At 51.9% G+C, this 23,426-nt stretch overlaps 1 long non-coding RNA gene across 1 annotated transcript in view; it reads left to right on the top strand.

The window, feature by feature from the left end:
• Positions 1-624: 624 nt before the first annotated feature.
• Positions 625-23,426, top strand: part of LOC115851597 (uncharacterized) — a 298,398-nt gene continuing 275,596 nt past the window's right edge. Inside the window, exon 1 of the long non-coding RNA XR_004038858.2 lies at positions 625-785. This is a non-coding gene — a long non-coding RNA (uncharacterized lncRNA). The remainder of the gene's footprint in view (positions 786-23,426) is intronic.

Raw genomic sequence — 23,426 nt, 5'->3', positions numbered from 1 at the left:
CTGCCTTCCTCTGGCCGGCCTGGGGCCCTGCTTTCCCCCCCATCTTGCAGCCGCCCTGGCCGGAAACCCCGCCCCATTGTCCTAGGCAGCGGGCTCTGTGGAGCCCAGCTGTGCTGGGCTGACGTTGGGCTGACAGTTTTCCTCCTCTGACTTAGATAAGTTCAGGAGATGCCTATCGGCTTCAGGGAAAGGGTGGAGGGTCTGAGCGAGGCCCCCTGCCCCGGGATATCTGGCAGACAATTCTTAGACGAGAGATCATTTAACCTCCACTTGTTGGGAGTTTGGGTGTGAAGCTGGACAAGCCTCATTAACCCCTTCAGCGCCCTGGGTGCTGTGGGAAGGGAAGGTGGAAAAGTGCTCTTCCTTGGGCCTGGGCAGGCTGGTACTCACTTATGCAGGGCTAGAGGGAGGGAGCATTTTCAGTAAGGTGCTTCAGTTGCTCTAGTTTTGTCCCAGGAAAAAGCTTCTTTGTGGCTGAGCTTTGGAGCCCAGCAGATCTGAGTTTAAGTCCAGGCTGTTTCATGGAGTACCCCAGTGAGCTTGGGCAACTTCAAGTTCCTTCTCTGAGCCCTGGGTTTCTCACCTGTTAAATGGAGCTAAAAATGCTGAATGCATGAGGTTATCGTGAGGAATAAAAGACCTGATACACATAGAGAAGCTAGCAGAGGGCCTGGCACAAGGAAACTAGCATGATGTCCCTTCCAGTGCTGCCGTCTGGTAGGTGGCCTTGTGACAACAATGGGTAGGAACTCTCTTCACTGGAAACAGCAGCTCAAACTATGATGGTAAGTCAGCTGGGGCATCTTGGCATGGAAGGAATACCAGTTCATTCAGTAAATACCTGTCTGTTGAAAGCTTGCTGTGTACCAGATACTGTTCAAGCAGCCTGGCAGACAGCAGTGAGCAAGAGAGTCCCTGTCCTTAGGGTGTTCAGGTGCGCGGGGCTGGGGGGTGAAGGTGGGCGTGGGGATGAGTTGGGGGGCTGGGTGGGAACCGATAACAAGCCAGCCAAACAGGAGGATGTAACTTCACATAGAGACGGGTGCTTTGAAGAAAATGAAAATAGAATGACGAGATGGTGGCAGGCCGCACAGGTGCTATTTTAGATTGGGCCTGTAGGGAAGGCCTTTCTAAGGGGTGATCTTTGAGCAGCGTTTGAATGGAGTCAAGGAGTGACCGGTGAGAGCAGGAGAGCGACAGGAGAGCTTTTCAGCCACTGAGAACAGCAGGCGTGGAGGCTCCGAGGTAGAGACCCAGTCTGGCAGGTTCTAGAAAGAGCATGAAAACCAGTGCTGATGGGGTGAAGGGGGAGAGGGTGCATAGGAGCTGTGGCCACACTTGGGGCTGAGGAGCCTCCCCTGGCCGCAGGCTATGACCTCGGTCTGTCTGCAGGTGGCCTGTGTGTGTGTGTGTGTGTGTGTGTGTGTGTGTGTGTGCGCGCGTGCGTGTATCAGGGAGCAGCATGACCAGGGTGGACGGCGTATTGTCTTTAATTAGAGTGATGGCAGGCAGCTGTTGCTTCTTGCTTGCTTTATTTAGTCCCTGGTTTCTGATTTTCTGATGAAACCTTCTGGTGCTATTTGCTGACGCTGGAGGCCATCCTGAGTTCTGAAAACACAGCGGGGCCCAGCTGCTCCCTTTGGGCCTCCGCCGTGGAGGGTCAGCTCGCCAGTGGGCAGGAAGCAGCTGGCAGCCAGGACAGTGCCCTCCACCTGGGTGCCAGCCCAGAGCCCTCATTAGGACCATAGTTCGGGGAGAAGAAAGTCACTTGAGCCCCCAAGTCAATCCCGTGACTTGACGAAACTGCTCTTTTCTTTCATGAACTTGGTGCTCACACGCGTCCTTTCCTGGGACTGGGTGCCGATTAAGGTACACACCCAGCCGGTGGTCCTGGGTGTGGTGTGCTGGCCGATAGCTCTTCTGACGGGTTTTTACATATTTCAAGTTATCACACTGCTAGAAGCAAGGATGAACAAAAGATGTTCTCTCTGCCCGCAAGGAGCACACCTGGGTGAGGTGACGTCTTGGCAACTGGATAAACCAAGCGCCAAGACATAAAGTGCATCAAAAAATCAACTTCTGCTAATGTTTGTCTCCCTGAGCTGAACCCACATGTGGCCTAGTCCCTCTGCCCCATTTCCAAAGTCTGGACTGTTTTTCTTTCATTTCTTCTGGGTCCCCCCAAGGTTTTCACCTCGGAGTAACTGGTGCCTGGGCAGGCTTGCCCACCTTTGCTCTGCAAGGAGCCCTTCTCACAAATCTCAGGGCCTTGTGGGGTTTTCATTCCTCAGACCCACCATTCATGCTTTTCCCCTCCACCTCCCTAGGAAACTCTGTGTTACAACCTTTGGCTTCCTGAATGTCTCTGTGGAGCTTCCGGCCTGCTCCACCCTCCTATGAATGTCCCTCCAGCTCGAATTCTGCTCCATGGTCTCTTTGTAAAGCCCCTTAGTTCTCTGGGGACTGTCACGGCTGCCAGCGGCCACCATTTGCCAGGCCCAACCCCATGCTTCCCAGGCCCCAGCCTTCCGTGGGCTTCCAGTGACCTCAGGTGTCCCCTCCTTTCCAGCTCTGATGAAGTAAGGTGGCTTTGCGCCCTCTCAGCTGGTGGGGGCAAGCAAAGTGCAGAGGGGTCGGTGGAACACGCCACGGGGTTCTGGAAGGTCTCGCTGCTCTCTGGGTCAGGGGTGGAGTTCCCGCCTGGGGAGCAGACCCAGCATTTCTGGAATGGGCCTGGGACGGGAAGGGGGTGGGCAGTGACCAAAAATAGACCTGGATCCATCCTGGGGCACCCACGGAAAGTGCTGGTGTGGAGCAGGGTGGGACGCCATTTCCCTGATCTCATCCAGCGTCTGTTTTCCTTTGCCTCCCCCCCCCCCCCCGCCCCTTCAGGGCCGCCCCGGCCGCCTTTTTTGTCATTGAACGTTTATCAGGGCTCACTTCCTGCTGCGGGCTGCTCCTTTCTCTGCCGATGTTGTCAGTCTGAGCCCCAGGGTGCAGGCAGGGCAGGCTTGACCGTCCCCTAAGAGTAGGGGCTCGTCAGAAAGCCCATTCTGCTGGAGGGTGTGTACCAGGGGGTGGCCTCAAACTTCCCTTTCAGACCTTCTCCTTGAACTGGACAGCGATTCACCCAGAACAGTGACGTGATCACAGGGGCATGCCTGGGGCTGACGGCCAGGCCTCTGGGTCATGGGGTGGGGGGTTGCCCTGGAGCACTCAGGAAAGGCCTCAGCGTGTTGACCCCGATGACTGACTGAGGCCCACCATGTGAGGCCGAGGTGAGGTTTGGGCTGCTAAGCCTAGAGGGGGGCGGTGGATACAAGGAAACACGTTAGAGACACAGTGGCCGGGAGAGGATGGCCAGTCCCCAGGCACAGGGCATCTCTGGAAAGTGCTGGCGAAGCACCTGGGGGAAGGCGACTTGGTGAGGTGCAGCCAGCTTCCCCTGAGTGCTGGACGGATGCAGAGGAGAGGGCAGAGAGAATCAGAGACTCGGAGTCACGGAGGAGCCGGCCTCCACTCCGTCCACCCCTCGCTGCCCAGACGAGGAAACCGAGCCCACCCGGCGAGGTGAGGGGCTCGGGTCTTGATGTCCCAGCCGCAGCGGGGGGCCAGCGGCCCTGCAGCTAAGCTCCTGGTCATGGCTCTTTCCACCCACCTTGAGACAGTGCCTGGGGGGTGAAGCACTTGAGCTGGGAGCCGGGAGGTGGGGTTTCCAGGTGTTGGGACACTGAGGTCACCGCAGGGGACAGCAATTAGGGACTCCTGGCAGATGGATGGACGGGCCAGCCCTTGGAACGTTCTCATTTCTCTCTCGTCATCTGTGTTCACCCAACTGGTCTTGTGTTGTCTTCTCCTCTCTGGTTGGGTCTCTGTCCTCCCTCCTCGTCCTGTTGGGCATGGATGCTGGCAAGAAGCCTGCATTTTTCCTCCTGATCCATTTTGGTTCCCAACCAGTTTTGTCTCGTAGTCGCCAAGCACGGTTTGAGGGAGCAGAGTGAAGGGCAAATGAACCAGAGGACGAGGCTTCAAGGCCTCTCCCCTTGCAGGGTGTGGTACCCACAGATACCCATGGAAGAGCCAGCATGTGCTGGGGCCGGGCTGAGCGCTGAGTTACAGACAGGAGGAGACATGGTCCCTGCGCTCAGCTCACTGCTGCGTCCGGGAGACTGACGACTGTACAAGTAACTCAGGTATTAAAGAGAATGGGGTGAGGGCTCCAGCCGTGACTGACCTAAGCCATGTATGGTGGGTGGGACTTGGCTCAGTTCCGCTTCTTTCCTTCGTTTTTTGGTTGGTTGCTTGGTTGGCACATTCACTGGTTCGTTCCTTCCTCCCTCCCTCTCTCCCTTCCTCCTTTCTTCCTCTCTCCTTACCTCCCTCCCTTCCTTCGCTTTTTCCATGGTCTTGGATTTGCCCTTTGGGCACTGAGCCTTAATTTCCAGCTTCTTGCCAGATACTTCCACCAGTCTGTCCCCGCCCAACCTGTCCCCCGCACCTCAGTCTTTTGTTCCCCATACCTGCTTCTCTTAATTTCCCGTCTCAGCTGAAAGCATCGCTCTGTGGCCCCAGCCAGAAACCTCTGGTGTTGTTTTAACCTCCTCCCTCTTCCTCATATACACACGTCCAGTAAAGGATGTGTGAGGACCACCTTCAAAACTCTTCCAGTCCGCCCATCACTTCTCTCTACCCACATGGCCATGATGAACATGGGCTCCCACCATCTCTCTCCCAGACCACTGCAGGGGTCTCCTGCCCTGTGCTCCTGGTGTCCTCCTTTAAAGTACAACCCTGCCAGGAACGTTTCTAAAACACAAATCAGATTATTTACTGGACAGCATGTATATTGGAATCATTATGGACCAGGCACCATTCTAAGTGCTTTATAAATATTAACTCATTTTATGCTCCTAACAATCTTATGAGGTATGTGTGGTTGTAACCATATCTCACAGACTTGGAGATGCCATTAATTGTAAGATGCATCTTATTTCTGTAGCACCAAAAAAGAAAAATTATGATGCCATGTATTCCTATCACTTAGAGTTTTTCTTTTATGTTTAATGAAAGAGCTCCTGTGCATACTAAAGAAGTTTGTAAGTGAAATAAATTAGATATTGTTAAAAATTCCTCATCTTCAGAGTTCCACCCTTCTGAATTGTTTTTAAGCTCAGAGTCATGAGTATCCATGTTTTTTTCTCACATAATTTCTCTGTGCCATTAAGAGTGAGGCAGGATTGCTTAAAAGTGCGGCTCTTCTTTCAAATGACTCACGTAGATTCTGCAATATTGATGCACACAGAGCTGAAGACAGCTGTGCCATTATTGCCCACCTAGCCAGTGATTCTAAGATGACTTTAGATGTTTTAAAATGTGAAAAAAAAAAGGTGCATTTGTAATTGATGAAGTATGTTATCCCATCTGACGGATGAGAAAACCGAGGCACAGAGAGGTTAAACATCTTTCCCAAGGTCACATACCTAGTAAGTGGCAGAGCTGGGACTTGAGCCCAGGCAGCCAGCCTCTGGGGTCTGTGCTTTCCTAGAAAGCCTTTGCTGAAAACCCATTTCCTAGAGCAAATGAAATTCAAACTCTCACCACAACATTCAAGTCTTCTGTGACCCGGCCCTGCTTTTTTCTTCTAGCCTCATCAGCCCTCGAGTAGTTTGTGGTCCAGCTGCTCTGGCCCGCTCCCAGCCAGGCCAGTCATACCCTGGGCTTGCACTCCTGTGCCTGCCGCAGTAGCAGAGAACTTAGATGCCGCTCAGAGTTTAAGGCTCCATTCCAGTGCCACCGCCTTTGGGATACCTCCCCCAGCCCCTTGTTGGTGCTCTCACAGGATTTAGTTTGTTAGGGCCCCGCTGGCAGCCTGCTGAGTATGCAGTGGCCCCTCTGAAAGTATGGGTGCCCCTTGGGGTGGGGCCCAGCTTCCTCCTTGGTGCCGCCCTCCCAGCACAGTGTCCCATCTATGGGCTCAACCATACCAACCTCCCTTCCCCGCACCTGGACTGTCAGGAAACCTGATGGTTTGGGACGCATTCGGGAGATCTGGAATGTTCTATGCTATAGTTGCCACTTGAATGTTGACCAGCTGGGGACTCTCTGTTCGTGTAAGTAATATCCTGTTCGTGGGGATGTGTTCTCAGCGTCATCCTGAGCTGTAGGAAAACGCCTGATTTGGCGTGTTCCAACCTAGAACGCCTCCCTCAAAACCCCTGAGCAACTTGTGGGACGCAATGACTCAGGCGTTGCTAGCTGGAGGAGTCATGGGTGTACTTGTGTGTGTATGTGTGTGCACATGTGTGTGCGTGCATGTGTGTGTACGTGTGTGTGTGTGTATGCTTGCCTGCGCAGGGCAGGGCAGAAGTGTTGGCGGACAGACCTTCTTTTCTGCTACAGTCTCATTTCCTGTGGCTGATGGATTCCGTGGTGGCTCCAGGACCCCCGCTTCCCAGTGCTCTCCCGGGGGCTGCGGGCCAGCTGCCCTGGCAGGAGGTACTCGGGGCAGCTTGGGACTCCAGCAGTCCCCCTCCACAGAGGGGGTGGCAAAAACCCATGTGGGAGAAGAGGAGGATTGTTCCAGACCTGCTCAGTTATTAAAGATGTGTCAAGAAAATGAGGCATAGGGAAGAACAAAGAGACAGAAAAGCAACGAGATTAAAAAATACCACCCTCCGTGCTCTGACGGTCAGGCCCGGGCGGAGGCATCTGGTGGATATTCAGCTGTTTGGAAGAGGGGGTTTCTGGCTGCATCAGGCTGGAGGGTTTCTAGGTGTCATTGAGGACGTAGGAAAGACTGCCCTGGCTTGAGTCTGTGGTCCGCTGAGCTGAGGGCCTGTGTGTCCCATAGGAGCACCCTGGGTTTGTGGGTGATCATTTTCTCCGATGTCACCCTTAAGATCAGGGACTTATCCTCCACGGGCGATTTTGCTCTTAATATCCCACTACGGATAGACTATCTATGATTTTATCCTAAACTTTTGGTACCAGTTTATATACCTACCTGGAACTGTCTCTTCAGAGTATTGATGGCTCACGTGGTGTTTTCTTTCCTGTTCTTACCTCTTTCTAAGCTTCCTACTGGTGCTCTGGAATTTGGAGAACCAGCTAGCTGGGTTGTTGATCATAGCCTCCTTGTTTGGACAGATTAAATAAGGAAGGAAGGGAAGAAGGAAGGAGGGAAGGAAGGGAAGAAGGAAGGAGGGAAGGAAGAAAGAGCTAAATAAATTCATATATTTGATTAAGAGGCATCGCATCTGTGTTTTTTTTTTTTTTTAGATGTTGGGGGTAGGAGTTTATTATTTAATTAATTAATTTTTGCTGTGTTGGGTCTTCGTTTCTGTGCGAGGGCTTTCTCTAGTTGTGGCAAGTGGGGGCCACTCTTCATCGCGGTGCACGGGCCTCTCACTATCGCGGCCTCTCCCGTTGCGGAGCACAGGCTCCAGACACGCAGGCTCAGTAGTTGTGGCTCACGGGCCCAGTTGCTCCGCGGCATGTGGGATCCTCCCAGACCAGGGCTTGAACCCGTGTCCCCTGCATCGGCAGGCGGACTCTCAACCACTGCGCCACCAGGGAAGCCCACGGCCGAGTATTTCTGAGCTGGGAGGAAGCTTGGGGACCACTCATCCTCCTCCTCATTTTAGAGTTGGGAAAACTGAGACTCGGAGAGAAATGACCTTCTCAAGCTCACATAGCTGAGGATCCACAGTTGCTGATCCTTGGGCCACTGCTGTTTCTGTGGAATCATTTGGTCTCGACAGGGCCAGCCTATGGCAGCGTTTCCTCCCTAGCAGGCCACACCCCCTCTGTGCCTGGACTCAGGTACTCCAGGCAAGGACAAGGCCATTGTCTCTGGAAAACTGCCATTGGAATGAATGTGTGGCCTCCTGGCAGGAAGGGGTGGCAGGGTCACTCCTCTCTCCCAGAACAGAGACTCCTGAAGATTCAGTGTTTAAGTTAAAGGAATGAATGTCTAAGGGTGGAATTTCAGGCATTGGCCAGTGTGTGAGAGTGTTCTTTCTCCAGTGCCTTCAAGCAACTGCCCAGTCTTGGGCTTCTGTACTGATGTTGGCACAGGTACTCATGCTGGTGTAGTGTAGCCCATCCATTCAAACCTCATGCCTGGCATGGCCATATCTGCACAGGCTGGGAGCCAGATGGGGTCATATCTTACAGGACAGAGAACAGGACCCAGAGTAGACAGGAGGCGACGTGCCACAGAGGCCTGGGAATCCTGCTGGGGCAGGGGGCTTGACCTGTAAGGGGCAGCCTGGGGCTTGTGGGGAATAGCAGAGGGCTTGGGGAGAGCCTCAGATGAACCTGCTGACTACAGTTTCCTTGTCGTGGGCTCCGCGGGCTGCTCAGCATAACCATTCACAGGAGACCAGACAGATGCTCACTCCCCCAGAGCCGCCCTTATCACCCAGAGCAACACCAGAGCCGCTGAGAGCAGGTACCTGGAACCGTGGCCCCAGGTCACATTCTTTTCGTAAGTGGAATAACACAATGACCCTTTAAACTTCCTTATTAATTGGCTGTGCTGCCGAAAAAGCAGTCCATCACCCCCTCCACCTCCACTCCCGCTCCCTGTTTATGGTTCTGCAGAGGCTGGGCTCTCAGCAGGCTGACATGATGATGAAGGGCAAAGCCCCAGGCCCCTTGCAAGATCCCATGTGAGGGCTGCGGCCAGAGCTGCCTTGCATCCAGAACTCTGCTGTTTAGAGAAGTTTCAAGTGGACTTACGGGCTTCCCCGTTCCTGGTACAACCTGGGGAGTGATGTCAAATGGTGTTGGTAAGGAGCCCTGGAATTCCGGCGGCCCCTTTGCCCCAGCCTCCCTCTCTGGACATACACAAGCCAGGTGATGTACTCTCATGGAAAGAGAAACACGGGCACTTCCAGAAAGGGGGAACATGGCCTCTGTATTCCACAGCCAGGCATTGGGGCAGTCTTGGGGGGAGACCCCAGAGTGTCTACGTGAGTTAGGGGATGAAGACGATACGTTCAAACACGTCTGTGTGGCCAGCGCTGGGTCTTGGCATTGGGTGGCCGGGCCCCGCTCCATGAGCATCAGGGTCTGGCTCAGCACTGGCATTTGCAGGAAGTAGCTGCAGCTCCAGGTCACCTCTCTGGCTCTGAAGGTGCAGGACATTGGACACAGATAGATGCTGTGGGGGTGGAAGATGAGGGGAAGATAGTGGCAATAGAGCCTGGGTGCTGGCTAGGAAAGCCAGCTCTGCCTGTGTGGGATCCTGTTTGACCTTCTTCTTCCAGGGTGCAGTGATGGTCTTTCCCCTCCCCACTTCAGGTAGGGTGTGACAGGTGTCCTCTGGTGGCCCTGGGGTAGAGCCCTATCTCTTCTGGTTCCTCTGGAACCTGCCCACACCTTTGTAAATAGAACCTTTATTTAAAAAGCTCTCGCCCAGTTAGCCTAGTGAGAGCATGCTCTTGGTTTACTGCTGAGGTGCTGACTGATACAAATAGCAGGACCGATAGAAAATAACCAGTGCAGCAGAATTGCACCTGCGGCAGCAGAGTGCGTGCGCCCGGAGTCTGCGGGAGTGAGAGTTCCCCTGGCCTGGGGCCGGCAGGGAGGAATTCTCAAAGGTCACGGGATCTGGGACCTGGGTGGTGGGGACTGAGGCAACTTTGTGAGCCTCCCAGCACAGTGCCCAGCGAATTCACCAGAATTGAACTGGAAAGCTTGGTGATGCCCGGTATTCAGCACTGGCTGCCAGCCACCCCTGCCCGGGTCCCAGTGGGCCACTTGGATTGTTAAGGTGAAGGCTGCAGCTGTGCTGGGACATTTCCCTCTAGGGAGCCCCTGTGCTCTTTGCAGCCTTCCCACGGCCCTTCTCACGTGTTGTCCGAAGCACAGGTACGAGTGTACACATCCTAGCTGCCAGGTGTATTCCGGGTCAAGCGTCCTTGCACGCCTCCCTCCTCCCAGGGCTTAAAACTATGCTTTGCCCAGAGCTAAGTCTAAATAAACATTTATTGACTGAATAAGTGAGTGTATGAATGAATCAATCGAATTCTGTCGGTGTTTGAACATCCGACGCGCTCAACACCGTGAGAGGGGCTGGGGCTGCAGAGGCGGGACCTGCCTTGTTGAGGAGCTCCCAGGCTGGTGGAGCAGGCCACCACAAAGGGACCAGGACCAAGTCTGCTGAAGGGCAGGGACAAGGTGAAGAGAGTCCAGAGGAAAGAGGGACCATTATGCCTGAAAAGTGCATGGCGTGTTTAGGGAAAGACTAGTGTGGACTTGCTGAAGAGTAGGGTGCTTTTTATTTTATTTTATTTATTTTATTTTTATTTTATTAATTTATTTATTTATTTTTGCGGTATGCGGGCCTCTCGCTGTTGTGGCCTCTCCCGTTGCGGAGCACAGGCTCCGGACGCGCAGGCTCACAGGCCATGGTTCACGGGCCCAGCCACTCCGCGGCATGTGGGATCTTCCCGGACCGGGGCACAAACCCGTGTTCCCTGCATAGGCAGGCGGACTCTCAACCACTGTGCCACCAGGGAAGCCCAGAGTAGGGTGCTTTTGGAGAGTGCTGAGAGAGGACACTGAATGGTGGTTGAGGTTGGATTAGGAAGGGCGTGAAGGCTATGGGGAACCAGGAATGATTTTGGAGTAAGGGAGTAACATGACCAGACCTGTGTTTTGGAAAAATACCCCTGGTGGTAGGTGTTTGGGGGGGGCTTGGGAGTTCAGGGGCCATTTGGGATATACTGTAGTAATCCAGGTGACAGATGATGAAAACCTGAGAGAGGGTCATGGTGGTGGGGATGGTGAGGAAAGGAAAGAGGTGAGAGACGTATTGGAAGTAAAACTGATAACGTCTCACGGAAGTGAGCAGGGGTGAAGTGCAAGGTGATGGATGTTTGGCTGCCACCTGACGTGGTTTCTCAGGGAGATAGGGAACCCAGGAGGAGGAGCCAGTTTGGGGAAGGAAATAATTACTTTTTTTGTTGGCTGCACCTCACGGCTTGCGGGACCCTTGTTCCCCGACCAGGGTAGAACCTGTGCCCTGCTGCGGTGGAAGCGTGGAGTCCTAACCACTGGGCGGTCAGGGAATTCCCGGGAAATGATTACTTTCATGTCAGGCAAACTTGAGGTGTCTGCAGGACATTCTCTGACCAGGAGGAACTAGATGAGGGCTGGAGGTGTGTTCTGGGCTCCATCAGCAGCGGGGTGAGCGTTACACCCGAGGGGGGTGTAGGGCGAGGGGACCGGTGGGCTGAAGAGGGAGCTTTCCATACCCGCCAGCTTTTAAGGGCAGCCATTGTAGGAACCAGAGAATGGGGTTGGCAGGAGGGCTGGGGGTCAGAGAGAGGAGAGCGCAGACGGGGTCCCTGAGGCTCAGAGAAGAGCGAAGGATCGGCCCAGTCCAAGCACACAGGGAGCTTGATCAACGCCCCCGGACTGGGAGCATCGCTTCTCCCCATGGAGTTCTGGCCTCTTGGGCAGATGGAGAGAGGTGTTATGTCAGGCCTAGGAGCTGGTAAAGAGTTTAGAAAGTCCTAGATGGACCTCAGAAGGCAGCAGGCGTGATAATCACGAGTCTTCGGATCCTGGGAATCCGGGCTCCTGCCCACGGACGAGGTGGGCACAGGGGACCCCGGGCTGACACCCTTGTGGTCTCTCTGTGATCCTGTCAGGGGTCAGGGTCTTCAGAAACTTCATCTCTGCATCCAGCTGGCTCTTGTGTAAACAGCTCCCGACTCTCCTGAGCTTCTTAGGAAACTCAAGCTGACGATGCTAAAAAGTCTACATTTCAGTGAAAGCGCACTTTGTAGCTTAGGGAAATCAATGCCCGTGTCCCTCCTTGAATCATCATTGGTCAGAGGTGAGCAATCCGGAGAATTCATTCACGCTGACTCCATATTATAGATAGAGGAAGCCAAGGCTGGGAGCAGACAGAAGGAGGACCCTGCTGTGCTGGCTCAGAGCAGTTCTCAGCTGCTCTGGGGTGGTGGTGCTGTGTCCAAGCCCCTCTTCTTTCCAAGAGAAAATGGAAAGAAGTGTCACTTTGCCCTCAGGGGGCAGATGTGCAGAAGAGCCGGGCAGCGTGAGCACGTCACTCTGAGAGGTCCTGGTCTGAGCCCTGAGCTCTGCTGGTTGATGGAGCAGAGGCTAGATGACCCCAAGGAAAAAGTAACTTCCATAGAAGACATCCATGAGTTATCTCTAAAGCAAAAAATCAAACCCCTCACCCTGCTGCTTGCAACCCTCCAGTTGCTTCCTCTGGCCCTTAGATAACCCAAGCTGTGCAGCAAGCCCTACGGGGACCCTGGCGACCCAGCCCTGTCTCTGCCTCCTTTGGCCTCTTTCCCTCTGTGCCAGCCACTCTGGCCATCTGTTTCTCAACTTCTCAGCTTGCTCCCGGCTCAAGGTCTTCGTATAAACTGTGTCCTCTGGTTGGAATATCCCCCCGCCCCAGGTCAATCTATAGGACCCAGCTAAGATGTCCTCTCCCCTGGGAGTCCTTCCCTGACAGGTCTAACTCAAGCCACCCATTCTTTCCTCCTATCCCTAATTATTTTCCTTCATACTCATGATTATTTCCTTAACAGTTCTTACCACTGTCTGTAATTTCCTCAGACATTTATCTGTTTATGTACCTACCATCTGGCTCCCCTCCCTAGGATGTAAGTGCTGGGAAGACGGGGACTATCTTATTCACCATTATGCCCTTGTGCCCGGTACAGAGCCTGGAGCACAGGCGCTCAGCAAAGACATGCTCATTACGGGCGCATATGCCCGACACTGACTGTGTCACGAGCTGGGGTATCACCTAGGACAAGAGTGCTTGTGGTCACCAAGCGCCAAGCAGGAGAGTGTGGCTGACTCTATAGAAGCCTTTGGCTTTAGGAGGTTGGGTGGTTAAAAGCACAAGTTTTGGTCCCTGGTAGATGTGAGCTCAAAATCTCAGTTTGCCTCTTGGGAGAGTCTCCTAATTCTGGATACTTCATTTTCCTCATTTTTAAACTTTCTTTTTTTTTTTTTTCTTTTTGCCACACTGTGTGGCTTGCGGGAATCTTAGTTCTCTGACCAGGGATCAACCGTGCACCCTTGGCAGTGAAAGCATGGAGTCCTAACCACTGTACCGCCAGGGAATTCCTAATATGTATGTATGTGTGTATATATACCACACCTTCTTTATCCATTATCTGTTGATGAGCATGTAGGTTGCTTCCATGTCTTGGCTATTGTAAAATAGTGCTGCTGTGAACATTGGGTTGCATGTATCTTTTCAAATTAGTGTTTTTGTTTTTTTCTGGGTTTATACCCAGGAGTCGAATTGCTGAATCATACAATAGTTCTGTTTTTAGTTGTTTGAGGAGGGCTTCATACCGTTTTCCATAGTGGCTGTGTTAATTTACATTCTCATCAACAGTGCACAAGTGTTCCCTTTTCTCCACACCCTCTCCAGCATTTATTCTTTGTACATTTTTTGATGATGGCCATTCTGATAGATGTGAGGTGATATCTCACTGTTGTTTTGACGTGCATTTCTCTGATAATTAGTGATGTTGAGAATGTTTTCACATGCCTGTTGGCCATCTGTATGTCTTCTTTGGAAAAATTTCTATTCAAGTTTTCTGCCCATTTTTCATTTGGGTTGTTTGGCTTTTTGATATTGAGTTGTATGAGCTGTTCATAGATTTTTGGATATTAATGCCTTGTTGGTCATATCGCCTGCAAATATTTTCTCCTGTTCTGTAGGTTGTCTTTTCATTTTGTCAGTGGTTTCTCTTGCTGTGCAAAAGGTTTTAAGTTTAATTAGGTTTAATTAATTAGGTCCTATTTGTTTATTTTTGCTTTTATTTCTTTTACCTTAGGGGACAGATAAAAAAAAATATTGCTACAATTTATGTCAAAGAGTGTTTTGCCTATGTTCTCTCTCAGGAGTTTTATGGTTTTATGTCTCACATTTAGGTCTTTAATCCATTTTGAGCTTATTTTTGTATATAGTGTGAGGAAATGTTCTAATCTCATTGTTTTACATGTAGCTGTCCAGTTTTCTCAGCACCACTTGTTGAAGAGATTGTCTTTTCCCCTTGTATATTTTTGCCTCCTTTGTCGTAGATTAATTGACCAACAATATTTATCTTTTTGTGACTATTGTAGGAGATGTCAGAATTTCCTCCCTCCTAATGGTTGAATAATATTCTATTATATGTGTATACCATGATTTATCCAGTCATCTGTTGATGGATGCTTCGATTGCTTCTACTTTTTGGCTGTTGTCAATGCTGCTATGAACATGGCTGTACAAATATCTCTTCAAGACCCTGCTTTCAGTTCTTTTGGGTGTACGCCCAGAAGTGGGATTGCTGGATCATATGGTAATTCTATTTTTAGCTGTTTGAGGAACCACGGTACTGTTTTCTTCCAGTGGTAGTACCATTTCACGTTCCCACCAATAGTGCCGAAGCGTCCCAATTTCTCTGCATTCTTTCGAACACTTATTTTCTGTTTTGTTTTGATAGTAGCCATCCTAAGGGCATGAAATGGTATGTCGTTGTGGTTTTGATTAGCATTTCCCTAATGATTACTGATGTTGGGACATTTTCCTCATTTTTAGATGGGTGTAACACCGACCTCACAGGGTGGCTAGGAGGATTAAAGGAGAAAAATGTATGGAAAATCCTTGGTGTAAGTGCTCAGTAAAGACTATCAATTATTATTCTTTCTAATTTATCCTAGAGAATGGGCCCAAAGTGCAGGTCCTGAGGAGGCATGTGTGAAGGACCACGTGTGCTGCTTGTATCCCTGTTGGATGCTGGGTCCCCCCGGAAACACTTCCTACCAGCACTGTCCCTCTGGCCAGGGAGGCGAGAGCCTGTAAAGGAGGCAAGGACCTTGAGGGTGGGAAGAGCAGGGCGATAGGCCCAGGTGTCCCAGGGGTCTCCTCATTGCTCCGCGAGCACTGGGCACCACCTGTCCTCTGCCTCAGTTTCTCCCTTTGTCACAAAAGGGGCTACCCTGGGAAGAGGACAGATTACCTATCATGACTGGAAATAGCTCTGAAATCTGTCCCGAAAGCCTCATTTCTGTGTGTGGGACCTGCAGTGGCTGGTGTGTTGGGGCCTCAGGCTCTGTTCGTTCTCACAGATTTTCTGCCCACTCAGGGGACAGGCTCTGATTGCCAGAACCCACAACGAGCACTAAAAGCCCCTTTGAAGTGAGGCACCACTTTTAAGTGCAATCAGCTCAGAGATAACCCTCGACTCCCTGCCCCCAACCCAGGAATGTCTCCTTCCCTCACGCAAGCCCACCCCCGGGAGGATTCCAGCACAGGAATCCTCTGTCTCTGTTTGTGGTAGTTGTGCTGCTTTGTTTTGTGTTTTTCTTCTGTGAAAATGAGAGATGGAGGAGGATAAATATGTTCCTAGTAGGAAAATTGCGCAGGATTACAAAATAGCCCTACAGTTTGGTAAGGAGAGGCTGGCGAAGGGGAGAAACAGGGCTGGAGCAGAAGAGACAGGCCAGCAGGTCCGGACACAACGTGTGGGGTCATTTTTCCCCTAAGACCCGGGGTTAGGGGGGGTTGGGGGGCGGGGGATCTGAGGTTACAAGGGCAGGAAGAAAAGGTTTGGAAACCAGCTGGCCTTTGGGAAAGGTAGGGAGTTAGGGAGCAGGTGTGAGAGAGCCTGGTCGCCACCCTCTCACCTTAACACTCTGTTCTGCTCAGTGGTTGGAGGATGCCGTTCCTGAGCTGAGCCTTACCTGGTCGGAGAAGCCAAGTTGGGGAAGTCACTGTGTCGAGGCTCCGGATCACCGTGGCGGCTGGTTGCCCGAGTCCGGGGTGGGGAGTGGGAGACCACGGTGCCGAGACTTCAGAGGCAGACTTATTTCCAGTCCCTCCTCCGTGCCCCCTTGACTGTGTGACTCTCAATGTCTTGGGGCCTTTGTCTCCATTTCTAAGAGATGGAGTGTTGGCAGCCACCTGTTAGGGTGTTATGAGGTCTAACTAAGATCAGCTGAGTCAAGTGTCCGCCATACATCATGAGCTCAGGAAGCATTTCCTTCTTTTTTTTTTTTTTTTGCGGTATGCGGGCCTCTCACTGTTGTGGCCTCTCCCATTGTGGAGCACAGGCTCCGGACGCGCAGGCTCAGCGGCCATGGCTCACGGGCCCAGCTGCTCCGCGGCATGTGGGATCCTCCCGGACCGGGGCACGAACCCGCGTCCCCTGCATCGGCAGGCGGACTCTCAACCGCTGCGCCACCAGGGAAGGCCCAACATTTCCTTCTTAAGTGGTAGAACCAGGACTGTTGGTGATGGTGCTTGGCTTCCATCTCCAGACACCGACTACCATGATGGGCTCGCCTCTCCAAGCTTATGCATGGGCTCTTTGCCCAAGGGGTCAGAAATGTCTTTACCACTTGTCTCCCCGATAGGTCCACTCTGCTGCCACCTGGCCAGGGTACTTGCTCTCCCAAAGCCAGGTCATCATGCTCACATTTGAGGGCAGTCACCAGGGGGCGCCATCTGGCTGCCAACAGTCTGGGGCTCCCTGGGTAGCTGCTGCGCGGGGAGCTCTGGCCCTGGAAGTGTGTTGGGGAGCCCTGGCTGTGCACCCCAGGCTTGCACAGGGCAAGGAACCAGGGATCCAGACAATCATTAGATGGAGGTCTATGAGCACCGAGCTGATGTCTGCAGTTTGGAGGCTGGGAAGGAGGGACTTGCTCAGCTGATATTTAAACTGGCCTTCAACCCACATAACAGACCGTTAACTCATAAATTCTCTCAAGCATCCCGTGAGCGAACTCCCTTCCACCTCCTCCACAGTGCGCTCTGTGACTTCCGTTTCCCTTTGAAGCTGGCGTGGTGGTCTCTAGAAATTTGGTTTCTGCTGGGTGAGACTGTGGGGTGGGCATGGGGGCTGCTCCTGGCTGCACTGTTTTAGATTTCTAACCCAGCACTCTCTTGGCCCCTGTTTGACTTGGATTCTTTTATTTTTATTTGTTTATTTTTAATTGTGGTTAAACACATAAAATTGACCATTTTAACCATACACTTCAGTAGTAAGCATCTCCACATTGCTGTGCAACAGGTCTCTAGAACATTTTTGTCTTGCAGAACTGAAACTCTGTACCCATTAAACATCAACTTCCCACTGCCCCCTCCTCCCAGCCCCTGGCAACCACCATTCTGCTGTCTGTCTCCGTGAACTTGACTGCTCCAGGGACCTCTTACGAGTAGACTCGGACGGTACTTGTCTTCTTGCGACTGGCGTATTTCACTTCGTATGATGTCGTCAGGTTTCACCCACGTTGCTGTGTGTGACTGGTTGTCCATTTTAAGAGGCTGAATAATATTCTGTCGTATGGATATACCACATTTTGTTTATCCGTTCCTCTGTCACTGTAGTGTTCAGCTCAGATTCTGATTCCGATCTAACTGGCCATTACTGAGTGCCCACCCTGTGCTGTGAGGGCTCTTTTAGCATCTGGGACGCCCATCATTAAGAAATTCTCACTCGCTTTCGGGAACGTCCACTGAAGAGGGACACAAGTAGGGTCTTTGTTCTTTCTTACTTTCCTGACCCTTAAGAACTCTATTGTGTCACCAGAGCAGCCTCTCAAAGGATTCAGCCATGAACCTGTAGTGCTTTGATAAATGTTCCAAAAGATAAAAATAATAAAAAACAAACAATGAATTTTAAAGCCAAAAAAGGCTTGGAAACTCCAGCTTTGTCTCATTTGGTCCTCGTACCAACCGTGTGAAATTTGTGCCTCGTATTCTTCAGACGGAAATAGAAGTAGTGAGATCAGATCAGGAGGAGGAAGGTTGGGAAGGCGAGAGGGTGGCTGTGAGGCTGGGGCTCGGCTGGGACTAGGGTGACATAAGAGAGGTGCCCGAAGCGAGCACCCACCCAGAGGGAGCACCCCTACGTTTGTGCCCTGGGTGCCTTGCCCATCCCACTCTAGCCCCGGCCCTGGGATGAAGGCCTAGCCTGAGAGAGGCCTCCCCAAGGCCAGGAACAGCCGTCTGCACCCTAAGGTCCGAGAGTCACCCTGAAGGGGCTCACCCTGTGAGGGGCTTGGGTTGGAAGTGGGGAAGCCACTGGAGGCCGGGCTCCTGGAAAGCCGGGCTTCCTGAGAGAGGCAGAGCCCTGGGACCTGCAGTGTTGCCTGTCAACCCCATTCTCGTCGCAGGTGTTCAGTGTGGATTCCTGCTTCTCAGCATCCCTGCGAGGTGCCACCTGAAGGTCTACAGATGCAGACGAAGAAATCCGTGTCCAGGCAGGGCTTATGCAGATGCCTCGTGCTTCCAAAAGGAGGCTTGGGCCCCTCTGTTGCATTGACAACAGCTTGAAGCCAGGAATTGTGGGTGGAGGTCTCGGCCTCTGTGCTGTGTGGCCAGGGTGCGCTGGGACCTCTGGTGCCTGGGACCTCTGTGCTGAGGCGTAAACACACGGGACACGTTTCAACAGCAACACCCATATTTGAAGTTTCAGGTGACCTTCTCGGTCTTCTCTACTTTCGTCCATGATGGGCCCCAGAGAGTTGAGCTCGGCCCTTCGGAGGGTGCAGGCTCTGGAGAAGCAGGCCTGGCCTCTCTTGGCCTCTCTCAGTGGAGCCTCCTCTCCCGCAAATGAGCGGGGTCCTGCGGGGCAGAGACCCTCCGTCTCCGCATGGAGGGCAGGCTTTCCGGGTGTCAGGAGGTGGGTGGGGGGTAGGTGAGAATATGGGGTGTCAGCTGTGGGAGTTGCAGAGGCCAAAGGACACCCGAGGAGTTTGAGCAGTTGGCCCTCAAGCTCTCTTTCCTGGTTCTGAAATGGCAATAATAATATTGACCTCGTAGGAGTGTTGAGACAGAGGAGAAAGCAGGTGAGAAAGCACTTGACAAAGCAGAAAATGTTCTACTGGTGGGAGGTTTCATTTTACCTCTGAGGAATGGGTGGTGGAGAGAAGGAAAATGTTGCTATTTGGGGAGCGGATGGGGGAGAGAAAGGCACAAGACAGGAGTGTTTGGGAAAAGATAATGACGAGAAGTTTGGAATTTGTAGACACTGAGGAGAAAGGGGGAGGAGAAGAGGGTAGAAAAGCTGGAAAAAGTAGACGCTAGCACCTACCAAAATGGTGTGAGCGGTGGTGTGTGCGTGTGTGCAGTGTGTGGTCAGTGTGTGTGTTATGTAGGTGGTATGTGGTATAGTGTGTGTGTGTGTGTGTGGCAAGAGGTGTATGCATGTGTGGTGTGTGTAGTATGTGTGTTGCATAGGTGTGTGGTGTGTGTGTGTGCTAAGTGGTTTGTGCATGTGTGGTATGTATGCAGTGTGTGTAGTGTGTGTGTGTTGTATAGGTGTGGTGTGTGTATGTGTACACAGTGTGGTGCATGTGTGGTGTGTGTAGGTGTGGGGTGTGTTTGTGTGTATGTGTACACAGAGTGTGGTGTACGTGTACTGTGTGTGGTGTGTGTGTGTATGTGTGGGGTGTGTGTGTGTATGTGTACACAGTGTGGTGTATGTGTGCTGTGTGTGGTGTGTGTGTAGGGGTGTGTGTGTGTGTGTACACAGAGTGGTGTATGTGTGCTGTGTGTGTGTGTAGGTGTGAGGTGTGTGTGTGTGTATGTGTACACAGAGTGTGGTGTGTGTGTAGGGATGTGTGTGTATGTGTACACAGTGTGGTGTGTGTGTGTGTAGGTGTGGGGTGTGTATGTATGTGTACACTGTGGTGTGTGCTGTGTGTGGTGTGTGTTTGTGTACACAGAGTGTGGTATATGTGTGCTGTGTGTGGTATGTGTGTGTGTATGTGTACACTGTGGTGTGTGCCGTGTGTGGTGTGTGTTTGTATGTGTACACAGAGTATGGTATATGTGTGCTGTGTGGTGTGTGTATGTCTGTAGGTGTGTGGTGTGTGTATATGGGTACACAGAGTGTGGTGTATGTGTGCTGTGTGTGGTGTGTGTGTGTAGGTGTGTGTGTATGTGTACATAGAGTGTGGTGTATGTGTGGCGTGTGTGTTGTGTAGGTGTGGGGTGTGTGTGTGTATGTGTACACAGTGTGGTGTATGTGTACTGTGTGTGTGTGGTTGTGTGTGTGTATGTGTACACAGAGTGGTGTATGTGTACTGTGTGTGGTGTGTGTGTAGGTGTGGGGTGTGTCTGTGTACACAGAGTGTGGTGTATGTGTGCTGTGTGGTGTGTGTGTGTGTGTACAGAGTGTGGTGTATGTGTGCTGTGTGGTGTGTGTGTGTGTAGGTGTGTGGTGTGTGTGTGTGTACACAGAGTGTGGTGTGTGTGTGGTGTGTATGTGTGATGTGTGTGTGTGTGTGTGTGTGTGTGATATGTGTGTGGTGTGTCCTTTGGCTTCTTCCCCACCCCTTTCCCTCTGCCTCTGCTCAGGCTGCCCTCCGGCCTGGCGGCTACCCGGCAACCGTGTCAGCTCAGTTGGCCTGGGCCTGCCCCCTGGTGGCTGAGTGTGGCAGGGTGATGGGCTGTGGTTCCGGCACGCTGCCCACCCCCCCACCCCCCCTCCCCGCCCCGTTCTTGCTCTGCTCTGCCTGCCTCTGTTCTCTGCCTCCTCTCCTTCCTTTTCCCCCGCCTCTGTACCCAAGGCGTCTGGGTTTCTCCCCAGGTTTCCCAAACTTCTCAAGCATAAGTGAGGGTGATAACTCCAAAGTTGCCTGCTTCCCAGCGCCATGTGAGGATGAGACCGATGACGGGCGGTGGGTGCCGTGAAAGGACTTTGTGGATGGAGGGGCCCCGGGTGAATCAGTGTGACACCAGCGTGCGACTCAGCCTTCCCGGTGGCCATTTGTGGAACAGTCCCTCCAGGACCCCAGTGGAATTTCCATCACTTTGGGCATTGCCTGGGTGACAGGGGTCACGGGGTGCAGACATTTCCATGTGATACCCAGCTGCTTTATTTTTCCTGATAAGGATTTTAAAAACAACGGAATTATTCGAGACTAACAAAATTACCTAGTGCAGATTTACTAGACAATTAAACACCGTGACTAACGGCAGGTGTGCTATACAGGTGTTGTTCTGGTTTTAACTACTGCTCCCTGCTCACTACAGAGCTGTCCTAGTCCTTTGGACACAGCCGGCGGAATGGCTTGGTGTCTGCCCTGCTCAGGTGGTGGTGATTCTTTCACTCATGTGTGCATCTGGTTACTGATGCAACAAGTATTTATTAAGTGCTCAGAACACACTTGGCACCATGCTAGACACAGGGAACAACAAGATAAATAAACACACACCTGCCCCCAAGGGTCTTGACCAGCAAGCCGAGAGGCCACTTGAGGAGAAGTGCTCCGACCAGGCTGTAGCCCTGCTGTGGTCCCCATAGGGTTCTGGCATGGGCGGTGGCATTCAAGATCTGGTAGCTCAGTGATGCAGAGCTGGACCTGCCTCTGGGAGGCTCAGTGTGCCCACGCCATGTGCCAGGCACTGTGACACCAGGACGCAGCCACCACCACACAGATGGTGGGGCCCCCGCCCATGGAATCTCTGTCCTCTGGCACAAAGTAAGTGGGCTGCATGTTTGTGTCAAATAAACGAGGATTTGATGACCTTATCGTAATGTCTTTCTGTCGCCTGCTCCTGCCTGGATTCAGCACAGAGGTCTGGGTCTGCACTGTGTGTTCTCGGAACTGATGGTCAGAGCTCTGTGGACCGGCTGTCCTGGCTTGACTGAATCACAGAAAAAGCTGTTTGTTGACCTTCTGGGCCAAACATCACCAGAAAGAGTCACTTCAGGAAAGAAGGCAACGCTGCATCTATGGCAGCATTTCCAAAAGTATGTTCTAGAAATATGAATTCAAAATAATTTATAAGGGAATTCCCTGGAGGTCCAGTGGTTAGGACTCTGCGCTTTCACTGCTGAGGGCCTGGGTTCAATCCCTGGTTGGGCATATAAGATCCCACAAGCTGCGCGGCACAGCCAAAGGAAAAAAAAAGCACACGCGAAAAAATTTATAAATATTAATGTGTAAAGATGAATTTCAAATGCAGAGAGAGAGAGAGAGAGGAGACGTTTGTGATCAACTTTACGTTAATGTGTATTGGTGTAAAAATAATTAAACTGGTGTTTTTTTAAGTAGCTACTCAGATTTTGATAAGATGACTTTCCAGGAGGCGGAGTGATGCTGCGTTCAGCCTTTTCCAGTCATGTTTGGCATCGAGCTCTTTTTGTGAACCAGCTCTTCTCTTCACACTAGAGTTCTGGGGAACATTAGTTTGGGAGAACCCTCTTTACCGGTTTACCCTTCTTCTTCTCCACTTACATCCAATACTAAGGAAACGAATTAGTCAGACCTGAGACCCTGCTGGTATTCTTTTTTTTTTTTTTTAAGTCTTTATTGAATTTATTACAATATTGCTTCTGTTTTATGTTTTGCTTTTTTGACCCCAGGCATGTGGGATCTTAGCTCCCCTACCAGGGATTGAACCCGCACCCCATGCAGTGGAAGGCGAAGTCTTAACCACTGGACCTCCAGGGAAGTCCCCCTGCTGGTATTCTTAGCAGGAGTGATATCACCCCCGAGGGGATGAAATGGTTCTTGAAGAGGAAAACAAATCTTCCTCTGTGTGTTATGCACAGATAGCCATATAGTACATAAATAGATATACAGTATATCTGTGGTATTAAAATTTCATGGGAGTGATTAGGGGAAAAAAATGACTAAAAAGTCTCCTTAGAAGGGCAGTAATGAAAAAAAGTTTGGGAAATGCTGGCCTGCAGACTGTCAGTCAGTCACACTGGAGTCAGGGGACAGTTCTGCCACTGTGTGACCTTGGGTAAGTTGTCTACCTCTCTGAACCTCAGGTTCCTGACCCAGAAATAGAGATTCTTACCATCTCATGAGATTGCTGTGAACTCTTAAGAAGATGAGTACAGTGCCTAACACACAGGAAGTGTTTGGCAAACGGAGACTCAAGACAGCCCTTCGGGCCTGAAACTTTGCTATCCAGCCTGGGTGACTGCAGCAGGGTTAGCCCGTATGCCCTCCTGTAGGGTTTCTCTGCCTTTAGGCTGTAGACTGATGCATAAAGATATAGGAAGCTTGCAACAGCCAGTCCTAAGGAAAGGGAAATGGGAAAATGCTATTTTAAAGCTTGTAAGATCAACAAAAAAAGCAGTTTAGCGTGGGGGCAACCCACCAAGTCAGAGCCGGCCGTGGGGGTGGCTGCAGTACCACCTGCTGGGCACTCCAGTGCCCCCCTGGACAGCAGGGCCCCAGAGCCCCAGGATCAGAGCCTTCATCTTGCAGGCGCCCCCTGCTGGACACCGGGGGCTGGGATCGACACCGAGGTGGGTGGGGCAGGCCCAGGCAGGAAGTGTCTGCCGCGCCTAAAAATAGTGTGGGAGAGAACAGGAAACAGGAACTGCAGGCCAACAGGGAAATGCTTTCAGAGTTATCAGGAAACCAGGACTAGCGTCGGGGGCAGCCACACCCTGCAGCAG

Source organism: Globicephala melas, chromosome 9 (genome assembly GCF_963455315.2).
Source record: "Globicephala melas chromosome 9, mGloMel1.2, whole genome shotgun sequence".
NCBI classification, from domain to species: domain Eukaryota; kingdom Metazoa; phylum Chordata; class Mammalia; order Artiodactyla; family Delphinidae; genus Globicephala; species Globicephala melas.
This window is presented reverse-complemented; position numbering and strand designations above follow the sequence as displayed.